The following is a 12,082-nucleotide window of genomic DNA, read 5'->3' as shown; positions in this document are numbered from 1 at the left end:
CGTTTTGTGGCCTGAAAGGTGCTTAGCTAGCCCCTCTCTTTTGCAATCTAAAGCAGCTCTCAGAAAGGGGGTTTATTGGACCCTTCGTGGACTCAGGTGGGTCACCAGTTGTGCAGCATCCATTGGGCCTAGCTGCCTCAACAGTATCCCTTTAAAATGCTCAAATCCAATTATATTTAGGATGGAAGGAGAGGTTTTAGCAGTGTTGGTTGGTTTCTTTCTTTGCCCGGAAAAGAACGAGGGGGGAAACACGTTAATGAGTTTAGCTGTCTGGCTTACTGAGGATGGGGAATGAAGGGTCAGGGACTTCAACAACAGACCCTTGAGTGTTCCTTGATGGCTGGAACTTTCTCTCCCCTGCCTTTGAAAGGTGACATCCTTCAGCAAGTGAGAGGGAGAAGCAGTTTGTTGCAGTTTAAGTTTTGGGAAAGAAGTTCCACTTCCATCATGGATTCAGTTTAGCAGAACACTTCCTGGTTTCATCAAACCAGTTCACTGTGACATCCAAACTGGGAAACTGTGGTTGAGATGATCGTTCCAAAACAAGATTTCAAAGAATGATCAAACTGTGGTTTGGAGGGATTGCTCAAACTGCAATTTCCCTGTTCGAGCGTCATGAAAAATGAGGACATTGATAAACTTTGCTTGTTCGTGTTATTGTCCTTTATTTGTAAAAAGTCTGTTAAAAATGAGCAGCTTTCTTAAGCCATGGTTCCTTAAACTATGGTTTGTTCAAAACCAAAATCAATCTCTCCCTGCACACACACACACACACACTTGCAAAGGAGAAGGACATGGAAATGAACAGAAGAAGCAGCCTTTTACTATTCTCCAGGATTTCAGACATGGCTCTCTCCCAGTCCTATTTGGAGATGGTAGGGGATTGAATGCAAGACCTTATGTAAAGAAGATGCTCTTCCACTGAGCTTTCACCCTTCCCAAAATCTTCTGCTAATGTCATGTTAATGAATGGTACAGATGCAGAGCTCAGTGGAAGAGTCGGTAACTCTGATTGGGCCTTTCCCTGCAGAATGATATGATGGTTAGTGGACAAAATCTTCCCCATCATTTTATGGGAAAACTTCACTTGCTAAGTTTCTGTACATCCATAACACAAACTTGGAGGAGTGGGGAAATACCGTATTTTTTGCTCTATAAGACTCACTTTTTCCCTCCTAAAAAGTAAGGGGAAATGTGTGTGCGTCTTATGGAGCGAATGCAGGCTGCGCAGCTATCCCAGAAACCAGAACAGCAAGAGGGATTGCTGCTTTCACTGCACAGCAATCCCTCTTGCTGTTCTGGCTTCTGAGATTCAGAATATTTTTTTTCTTGTTTTCCTCCTCCAAAAACTAGGTGCGTCTTGTGGTCTGGTGTGTCTTATAGAGCGAAAAATACGGTAAGTCTTGAGGAATCGTATCAGAAGAAGTTCATGCATTACAACTAATGCTGTTCAGAGAGGCCTATATTTCCACGCCTGCTTTCAAATTTCACCACGTCATTTCATCTCAAGTCTGGATAAGCTGTCCTCCACATCCAAAGCCGCTAAAGGAATTCCTCATTAAGGCAGGGCTTTTTGGAGATCCCTGCCTACACGTTTCTAGCAGACTTCCATTTTACATGATCACGTGCTCGTGTAATTCAAGGCGTTACAACATAGCGACGCAGGCGAGTTTAAGAGGAACACGAAGTCTGAACTGAGCAGGCATGGAATGTGGGGAAACGACATGGGAGAAACATGAGCAAACATTGCTTGCTTCTGCTTTGAAAAGCACAGGGCGCAAGCCAACGGATAGTGACATATTTTATTGTATTTTAAGATTGTGAGGTCATTGCCCAGTAATGCAGCCAACTACTTCAGTTGCTGCACACTCATTATGTAATGCAACCTGAAAAGCTTAAGAAATATTGAGTCGCCTCCGTTGTTGTGTGTGCAAAATTCCACTCGCACAACAGGACTTCCTCTTCTTCTACCCCCCGCCCTTCATAATCTGCTTTAGAGGGTCTTCCAACACTCAGGAGCAGATTTTAAGACTGCATGGGGGGTACTGAATGGGAGAGGAGAGGAAAGGGAAAGTTCCATTGCACAAACAGACATCTGCTGCACAAGCAGAGCAGCTGGATGTGACCCACTGTATTAACAATTCTATTATGATTAATAGTTATTAATTGTGGAGGTATGTGATAGCTTACAGAGGGATGCATTTGCTAATCCCTCGAGAAGAACAGCAGCAGCAGCCTGGAGGCAATTTCAGCGTTCTACAGAAAGGCATTTCTCGCCCTGCAAATCAAGAGTCTCTGCCAAACAGCTTCACAGGCGGAGAGACTGTGTGCAAAAGAGGGTTAGTACGAGACTCTTAATCTCAGAGTCGTGGTTCGAAACCCACATTGGGTAAAGGATTGAACAACATGACCCTTATCGTCCCTTCCAGCTCTACAGTTCTCTGATTCTGTGAAAATGTGGGGGAATATACTGTTATTATAAGGGATGTGGGTGGCGCTGTGGTTTAAATCACAGAGCCTAGGACTTGCCGATCAGAAGGTCGGCGGTTCGAATCCCCGCGATGGGGTGAGCTCCCGTTGCTCAGTCCCTGCTCCTGTCAACCTAGCAGTTCGAAAGCACGTCAAAGTGCAAGTAGATCAATAGGTACCACTCCGGCGGGAAGGTAAACGGTGTTTCCGTGCACTGCTCTGGCTCAACAGAAGTGGCTTAGTCATGACCCGGAAGCTGTACACCGGCTCCCTCGGCCAACCGCAACCCCAGAGTCGGCCACGACTAGACCTAATGGTCGGGGTCCCTTTACCTTTATATTGTTATCATGATGAATATTTTATTATTAGGCTGTCAGTATTTTTTTCAAATGTTTTTACCACTGATGTTCTGTGCTCTACCTGGAAACGCAAGGAATTGAACTGGTGAACTTCTGCATACAAAGCGCCTGCTCTGCCACTGAGCTATGCCCCACCCTGTTCAGCGTGTTTAGCATCTGGCAGGGGAAAGCAGCTGGAAGGAAGGCTGGAGGGGGATAGTGAAGTGTTGGGAAATGGGTTTAGCTGCCAGCGCCTCCTCTGACATTTCTCTGCCCTCCCCTAAGGCACTTTGCAACTTTTTTTGGCATAGCCTTTGGTTCTCGGCCGGGATGTCTCCATATCCTGTAGCCACTAATAGTCAGCTCAGATGAGAAGCTGTAGCAAGACCAGCTTGGCCTCAGCTCCAAGAATGAAACAACAAGCATGGACACCAATACTCGATGATCTGCCAGTCTTGCCCATCTGCCTATGTTTCTGGCCAACTCTGCTTTTTTAAATTTTGAAACACACAACGACATTCGTGAATTTCACACACCTCATTAATTTTATTAAGAAGTGGAAAACTGCTCCAACTGAGGATTCTCTTGATGGTGTTACTAGAGGCTCACCCAGTTAGTTTTATGTCCACGTCATGCTTCCAGCCTCTCCTCCAAGAAGCTCAAAGCTCTGGGGTTGCGGCGCTCATCTCGCTTTATTGGCCGAGGGAGCCGGCATACAGCTTCTGGGTCATGTGACCAGCATGACTAAGCCACTTCTGGCGAACCAGAGCAGCACATGGAAACGCCGTTTACCTTCCCGTTTACCTATTTATCTACTTGCACTTTGACGTGCTTTCGATTCTCTAGGTTGGCAGGAGCAGGGACTGAGCAATGGGAGCTCACCCTGTCACGGGGATTCGAACCACCGACCTTCTGATCGGCAAGCCCTAGGCTCTGTGGTTTAACCCACAGCATATTGTCTACCCAAATTACAGTGGTGCCCCGCAAGACGAAATTAATTCGTTCCGCAAGTTTTGTCGTCTAGCGAATTTTTCGTCTTGCGAATCACGAAATCCCATAGGAATGCATTGAAAATCAATTCATGCGTTCCTATCGTTAAAAAAAGTCCAAACAAAGCCAAATTTGGTACAACAACAGTTTATTAACTGCTCTTTAAAGTCACACATACTGTAAAGAGCAGTTCAAAAATTGAAGGGAAAATAAATTAACTTTATAAACAAAACATGTCTTTGTTTTTAGACAAAGGAAACAAAGTCGCGAGACGTTTTCGTCTTGCGAAGCAAGCCCATACGGGAAATTCGTCTTGCGAGGCAAATCGCGAACGGAAAAACCTTTCGTCTAGCGAGTTTTTTGTCTTGCGAGGCATTCGTCTTGCGAGGTACCACTGTAAAGCTTAATTTGATTGCCAGGCTTTTTTTGTGGGCGACAGCATACAATCCTGCAAATTCATTTTACTTCTACCTGATCTGACTTATATCCAGACCTCACGGGAACGCAAAGAGTGTGTCTCTGTGTTTTTTTTCTCTCTCTCTCTCTGTTGGAAGGGAGAGTGACCTGGCAGGAGGGAGGGCAGGAAACTATCACAGATGAGGTGCCCGTGCCATTCTCTCACAATTCATTATGTGCCTACAGCCCCCCCCCCCCAAGGTTGTAAAGCCACCTTTGCAAGAAGTTAATCCTGGAGAGTCACGAAAAGGCTTGGATTGGGCACAAAGATGCCAATTTCAGAGTGCCCCCATTGCTCTAAATCAGGGGTGGGCAAAAAAAATTAGCCGCGGGCCGGTCCACTGCCCCTCGGACCAGGTGGCGGGTTGCAGAAGTGGCAGGGGGGGAGGAGCTGGAAGAAGAGGCGAGGGGGGCAAGTAGTCCTCCTCCCCACCCCCCAGTACCAGCCGCTGTGCTTACCTTCCCAGGGGCTGCCGCCGCCACCACCACCGCTGTCTCTCGTGGGTAGGCAGAGGGAGCTTGTCCGCTTCGCTCTCTGGCCCACAGGAGCACCAGGGTCTGCTTAAAATGGTGTTCAGCCAGCTCAGCCCAGCCCCCTTCCCCCTCTAGGCAGGGCAGGGAGAAGCCAGGAGGAGGGAGGGAGGGAGGGAGGGAGGGAGGAGGCGCCGCCGCGGTGTGCGTGGGGGGCGAGGGAATGGAATGGCGCAGGGAAAAAATGACGTAGCCTGAACGAGCAGAATCCCCACGCCGATCCAAGGACAGTCTGTGGGCCGGATCCTGAAAGCAATTGGGCCTGATCCGGCCCCCGGGCCTTAGTTTGCCAACCTCTGCTCTAAATGTTACACCTGTCTTCACCCTCTGCATTATGAAGATGTCTGCAAACATGACATGAAGGCTGGCAACATCATGTGGGGATCCCTTGCGGACAACTGCAGTGCCTCGAGACAGACAGACAGACAGACAGGTCGTGCATCCATAGCTGTGACCAGAGGAGGGAGGGAGTGAGGGAGGGAGGAAAATAATTGGTGCACTGAGAGAAGAAATGTCATGGTGCATCTGCGGCAGCGCAACTGGATGCTTTCATCTGCCCCATTTGCAACAAAACATGTCTCTCCCGTATCGGTCTCTACAGCCACAGGTGCTGCAACCTTCCAGCCATTTGACTTCACCCGCAAAGGCACACTCCTCCACTGCCTCCGGGCTCTGCTTGTGAATCCCTCAGCTCACAAACTAATGCAAGAGTAGAAAAGGCTTCCCGCAAGAAACACACACTCCTCTTTTGAGAACCTTTACAGCAGGGCAGGGCGCTGTTTTTTCCTACAAAGGTGATTCACCCACAAGAAAAGTTCACTGGAGCCACAAACAATGGTGGGTGGAGCCAGAGCCAATGGTGGGCGGGGTTTGCAGCTGATCCCTAACCACAGGCCCTGCAGCCCACCTTCTTCAAAGTGGGACCCACATTTTATCTCAGTAATCCTTACAACAGCCCTGCATGGTGGGGCAGAATTATTGCTCCAGCACTGCAAGTGAAGAGGTGAGGTTAAGTGTGACTGGCTTGCCTAAGTCCACCTACTGAGTTTGGGGCAGCGGAGAGGCTCCAGCTGGGAGCTACACCTTCAGAAAAGCACACCTGTGGAGGTAGGCTGGAATAATAGTCTCCTCTTCCTTGTTTACGTGGGATTCCCCCACTTTAACCCACTCTCAATCTTCCCATCAGCAGAACTGGAGAGCAGAATGCAAAAACATTTTGCAGAATGAGGAAAGGGTTCAAAGCATGTGAGTGATTATCCACTTCTCAAAACTCAGGATGAAACAATTTAGACCTCTGCCATAACTCAAGTAGCACTTCTATAACCTCCTTAGAGCTACAGTTTTGATTCGCTAATCATCTGGCATGTTGTGCCACATCTACGTACTGTACCTCTAAACTATTTTGTTTGCCGTTTCACATTTCTGGGATCCTCTGACCTCAAGAAGAACAGACAGATTCGGTTGCTTTTTAAAACATTCAAATGTTTCATCCAGCATTTTATTGCTGATTTTTGCGTGCTTTAAACTGCATTTAAATTGTTTTAAATTTCTCTAAGCTCCCTTGGGAGTGGGGTTTGGGGTTGTTGTTGTTTTGCCCTGAAAAGTTAAGCATGGATTTAATGAATTAGGTTTCGCTAACTTCACCGATCGCAAACCCAGCAAATCTCTCCTTTCTTACCCCGCCAGCACCTCCACACACACACAAATAAAGCAGAACCGGCTCTTTACGCCTTCCTATACTGGAGCTGACAGCTGTATTTAAAAGACGCTCTCTTTCCTGGTCCTTCCATTCTGAAAAAGCGGCATCCCGTTGCATCTCCTGCTTACAAACGTCCATGACACAAACAAACACCGCTAATCTCAAAATGTCACACGCGTCTTTTGTTATTGGGGCAGCTGCCTCCTCGCAGCCCCAGCCCGCCCCGTCCTAGATCCCTGGGCGGGTTTCCTCCGAGGGATTCCCCCGAGCAGAGGCGCCCCGGGGCTGCAGCCCTCCTCCCCGCGCTCCCGTCTTTTCGGCAGGGGAGGAGGGGAAGGGAGAAAGGTGGGACGGACACCTAGGGAAGAACAAAGGCAGCGGCAGACAACAAAGGGGGCCAGGTAGAGCAGGCAGCCAATCCCAATCGCCGGCGCGGGAGAGGGCTCGCCTAACAAGTGGTGGCCGCGCGCAGGGGAGGGAGGCGCCTCGCCGCGGGAAGAAGGAAACCCCGCTCAAGTTGCGCGCTCCGGTCCCGATCCGCGCGGGCCTCGCTCCCCAACAGCTGAGCCAACCTCGGGCCCGATGGGGGTTGGGTGTGACTGGGGAGAGGGAGAAAGACGAGGGGCTTTTCCATCCCGCCAGCCTTTGCCTTTCTCTTTCAAATCCCACGGGAACAAATGGCTCCCGCCTCCGTTGCCGCCCCAGCTCCTTTCCCGCCCAGGCGCGGAGGGAGAGGCTCTCGAAAAGGCGCCCGAGAGCAGCAGCAGCAGCAGCGCTCGCCTCTTTCCCTCCGGAGCCCAGGAATTTGGGGGCAAAAAGGGGGGGGGAGGCTTTCGGGCCGCTGCCTCCTAATCTCTGCGCCCGGAACTTCCCAAGTATGAATCTCCAAGGCCGCATCAATAACTGCCCCTCTCTGATAATTCTATTAAAAAATAAAAACAAATCTCCCCCTCCCTTCTTCGCTTCGATCTCTGCCAAGCCCCCACCCTCGAGCGCTCTTTTGCTTTCGTTTTGCTCCAAAAACTTCGCCAAAAGCGCGCGCGCAAGGAGCTGGGTAAATTCTCCAAACTCCAGGCGATCCACCCATGCAAAGATTGTGCCACCATCAACGCACAACGCGAGCTCCCAGCCCAGAGTTCCGCTGCTGCCCCGAGCAAGGCCCTCCTCTCCTTTCCCCCGCTGCCGGTTCAGCGACGCCCGGGGACCCTCCCCAACCGCGGACTCTCCTTTGCGCACGGAGGGAGGAGAGAGAGAAAAAAAAAGGAGAGGGCTCACTTTTCTTTGCGCGCGCTCCAGCCCGGTGTCTGCAGGGGGCAGCCGCTCCGGATCAGCTGGGGAGGTCGCTGGTGGGCGGGAAGGGAAGAGCGGGGCTTTCCTTGGCGCCGGAGTCCTTCTCCTTCCCCGCCGCGCCGGGGGGTTTCCGACTCCCTCTGCCGCGCAAACCACGCCCCGGAGCCGGTGCCGCTCGGCCCGATCGATTGCTGCCTGCGGTTCTCCGGCGGGATCGCGGCGGCCGCCCCGGATGGAGAGAAGGGAGCGCGCGGGGGTTGGAGCGCCGCGCCTCGCCTTGGCCGCCGGCCCGACAGTCCGCCCCCGGGAGAGAAGGAACAAGGAGGCTCCCTTCTCGCTCCCGGCCTAGCGTGCAGTTCCTCGCCGCCCGCCTCGGCCCGGCCAGCGCGCAAACAAACAAACAGCACGTGGCGGGGAAGGCCGGGAGGAGGAGCAGGGAGGGCACCTGCTCGGAGCGGGCTTACTTGGTGGTGAGTGGAATTGCGCGCCGTGGGATTTTGGCAAGCAGAGAAGGACGTAAGCGCCCTGCGCGGGTTTTGCGCCCGATCCACTGGCGGCGCCCTCGGATTGCCCTTGGAAATAGAGGCGTGGATGTTGCGCGGGTTTTTAGAAAGCACAGGCGCGGGGCAGCCTTGCCACCTAGGAACAGGTGCGCGCGTGTGATCCAGCAGCGTGAACTTTTGCAATGGGGAAGATGGTACAGAGAAACCTTTGAAATCCCAGCTCAGGCAGTTCTGATGCTCACATGAGACAGCCACGCAAAGTAATTTGGGAAGCAGGACATGAACAAGAAGCCCCTGCCATTGAGCTTGGATCTGGTCCTGTTATAAAAGACTTTGAAATATAAACACCTCTCAAAATATCTTGCCCTCCACCAGCACATTTTAGCACTGTGTAAGGCAGAGTTGGTCTGCCAATGGGCCAGTTCCCTGGAAGTAGGATGGGAAAAAACTAGAATGTGTTGGCTAATCGTGTCATTGTCCATGGGGTTTTCTTGGCAGGGATACTGGAGTGGCTTGCCGGTTCCTGCTCCAGGTGGATCACGTTTGGTCAAAACTCTCCACTATGACCTGTCCATCTTGGGTGGCCCTGCACAGCATAGCTCATAGCTTCTCTGAGTTATTCAAGCCCCTTTTCCACAGCAAGGCAGTGATCCATGACAGCTTCATAAAAAGCAGAGATATCACCTTGCCAACAAAGGCCCATATAGTTAAAGCTATGGTTTTCCCAGTAGTGATGTATGGAAGTGAGAGCTGGACCATAAAGAAGGCTGATCGCCGAAGAATGGATGCTTTTGAATTATGGTGCTAGAGGAGACTCTTGAGAGTCCCATGGACTGCAAGAAGATGAAACTTCTCCATTCTTAAGGAAATCAGCCCTGAGTGCTCACTGGAAGGACAGATCCGGAAGCTGAGGCTCCAATACTTTGGCCACCTCATGAGAAGAGAAGACTCCCTGGAAAAGACCCTGATGTTGGGAAAGATGGAGGGCACAAGGAGAAGGGGACGACAGAGGACGAGATGGTTGGATAGTGTTTTCGAAGCTACCAGCATGAGTTTGACGAAACTGCAGGAGGCAGTGGAAGACAGGAGTGCCTGGCGTGCTCTGGTCCATGGGGTCACGAAGAGTCAGACATGACTAAACAACAACAATCCTGTCATTGGCTCTGGCTCCACCTATGGGCTCTCTTCCTTCCGACCCGCCAGTCTCAGTGGGTATCAAACACCACTGTCGACAGGGACTACCAAAGTTGATTCCATACCAAAGTACGCCAGGTGGAAAAGAATCAAGGAAGGGTGTTTCGTCCAGGAAAGCTGGACGTTGCTAGGCCCAGAGAGGGAGGATTTGATTTGGACAACAGTGACCACATCTGTAGGGGAGCTGCTGTCTTTCAACTTCTGCACCATAATGTTTTACATTTTTTAATTAAAAAAATTAAATGAAAGCCATTCCTAATCCGCCTAATGCAGTGTTTCCCAACCACTGTTCCGCGGCACACTAGTGTGCCGCGAGATGTTGCCTGGTGTGCCGCGGGAAAAATTAAAAAATTCGAAAGATAGCTTCATATCCGGAGAGGCGGCCTTCAGGCCAGTTTTAATTTGAATTTTCCTTCTCCCACTTAATGCCCCACGCTCGCCCGAGCAGCTTGCAGTCCTCGGTAACCACGGCGACCCGAGGGAGGGGAGGGAACAGGGAATTCGAGGGCGGCGGCGAGCCACGATGACGTCAGTGGGCCGCGCCGCCTCGCCCTGGCACGGTGTGAGAACCCCGGCTAGTGGCGCGAGCTTCGGAATAAGTGGGATCCGCGTGCGCGAGACCGAGATCGCGGGTAAGGAGCTCAGCCCTGGGCAGGAGGAAGCGGGGCCGCGCGTGCGGGCCACATCCCCACAGAGAGCAAGCCTCCCCCGGCCCACCACTCCGGGCAGGTCCACTCGCATGAGGGGGCGGCGATGGCGACGGCCGGCAGCTTGCCTGCAATGCCATCCCTCGAGCAGGCGAGGAGCCCAGAGGCTACCAGATGCGAGTCCTCTTTCCCACCCTGCTCGGGAGTCCAGAGCACTTGGTCGCATTCAGGATCTAGAGTGGGGAAGCGGGGCTTGTGTCTGGGCTGGACACATTGGGCTGCCTGTGCCGCTCAACCTGCGGGGAGAAATCAGGGTGGGAGTCACGACCGTGAGGCAGGGCTGCCAAGTGTGGCAGAAGAGGACACGGCCGTCGCACCTGTCCTTAGGTAGGAGCTTCTTCCGTGTCGACCTGCTGCCCTAAAGTCTTGGCTTTTTTCTAGGCTTTTTGGCGGTTGGCACAGAAGGAAGGCAAGGGGGAGGGGAAAAATTGAAACTTACACTTTCGTGCGTCCCTCCCGGCGTGACGCTGCGCGCTGACGTCACGGGGCTGTAATGGTGGTGTGCCTCGAGATTTTTTTCATGAAACAAGTGTGCCTTTGCCCAAAAAAGGTTGGGAAACACTGGCCTAATGTTTTCAATGCCCTCAAGCGGTATACACAAATAATGCAGAAACTCTAAAACTACAGAATAAAATAGTGAGATGGGACATCACAGCCAGGAAAACAGCATTTAAAAAAAAACAGGAACAGGTGAAAACATCAAGAATAATTCATAAATAACAAGGACCATTCTCCTAGGTCAGGGAAATCCTAAGTAAAAAGAAATGACTTCAAGAGACTTCAAGTACCGTAGATGATGCTTTGCCTGTGGCAGATGCTGTTATGATACTGATTACAGGGTGGTTGTGTCGTAAAGATTAGGGTTTGGGGGTTTGTTTTTGCAACTATGCTATGGGCTTTGCTCAAAGATTTGGCTGGTTCAAAACAGCCCAATTTGATTCGACAATTGTTTTATTTATTTAAAGCCAGACTTTATCCCAGCAGCTTTTGCCCCACCCAGCTGCCGCAGGAGAAAGTTACAGCTGCAGGGAGCGGCCAGTCAGAACCTGAGAGCTGCCTCACCTTAGCAACCGCCGGCGCTAATTATATTCTGACTCTGCAGAAAAGTGGTTTTTCCATCTAGGTGTGTACAGTATATCACTTGGATTTTTTTCCTGCTGACTTCTGGCATTGCCTTTCAGTTTAAAATTATTATTATTATTATTATTATTATTATTATTATTATTATTATTAAATATACCACCCTATACTCAGGGGTCTCAAGGCAGTTCACAGAATAAAATCAAGATCTAAAACCACAAAATGCCTAATAAAAATAAAAACAACAACCCAATAGCCCCCCCCAAAAAACCCTCACATTTTTAAAAGGTCATAAGATGTAAATCGGATCAACCAAAGGCCTGGTTGAAAAGGAACATTTTTGCCTGGCACCTAAAGGTGTGTGATGAAGGCGCCAGGCGAACTTCTCCAGGGAGAGCCACTGCAGAGAAGGCCCCGTTCTCATGTTGCCACCCTCCGGATCTCCAAAAGCGCGCATATACATATACACACATATACAGTGGTGCCTCGCAAAACGAAATTAATTTGTTCCGCGAATTATTTCGTCTAGCGAATTTTTCGTCTTGCGAAGCACGGTTTCCCATAGGAAGGCATTGAAAATCAATTAATGCGTTCCTATGGTCAAAAAAAGTCCAAACAAAGCCAAATTTGGTACAACAAGAGTTTATTAAGTGCTCTTTAAAGTCACACATACTGTAAAGAGCATTTCAAAATTCAAACCCAGAATTTTTTTTAAAAAACAGCAGAGTGGCCCAATGGTCACAGAAAATCATAAAAATGCAGGAAAAAAACCACAAGCTTCCAGATTCTTGCAAACCCCTCCCCAACTGTTCCCCCAGCCACCCA

The 12,082-nt window shown here is 50.5% G+C and overlaps 1 protein-coding gene across 1 annotated transcript in view; it reads right to left on the bottom strand.

The window, feature by feature from the left end:
* SYNE2 (spectrin repeat containing nuclear envelope protein 2) overlaps window positions 1-8,984 on the bottom strand; it is a 258,420-nt gene extending 249,436 nt beyond the window's left edge. The window contains exon 1 of the mRNA XM_083516520.1: window positions 7,759-8,984. The gene's annotated coding sequence lies outside the window, so the exon portion shown is untranslated. The remainder of the gene's footprint in view (window positions 1-7,758) is intronic.
* Between the last annotated feature and the right edge of the window lie 3,098 nt (window positions 8,985-12,082).

This window comes from Podarcis liolepis, assembly GCF_965112155.1.
Source record: "Podarcis liolepis genome assembly, chromosome: 1".
In the NCBI taxonomy this organism is placed as follows: domain Eukaryota; kingdom Metazoa; phylum Chordata; class Lepidosauria; order Squamata; family Lacertidae; genus Podarcis; species Podarcis liolepis.
This window is presented reverse-complemented; position numbering and strand designations above follow the sequence as displayed.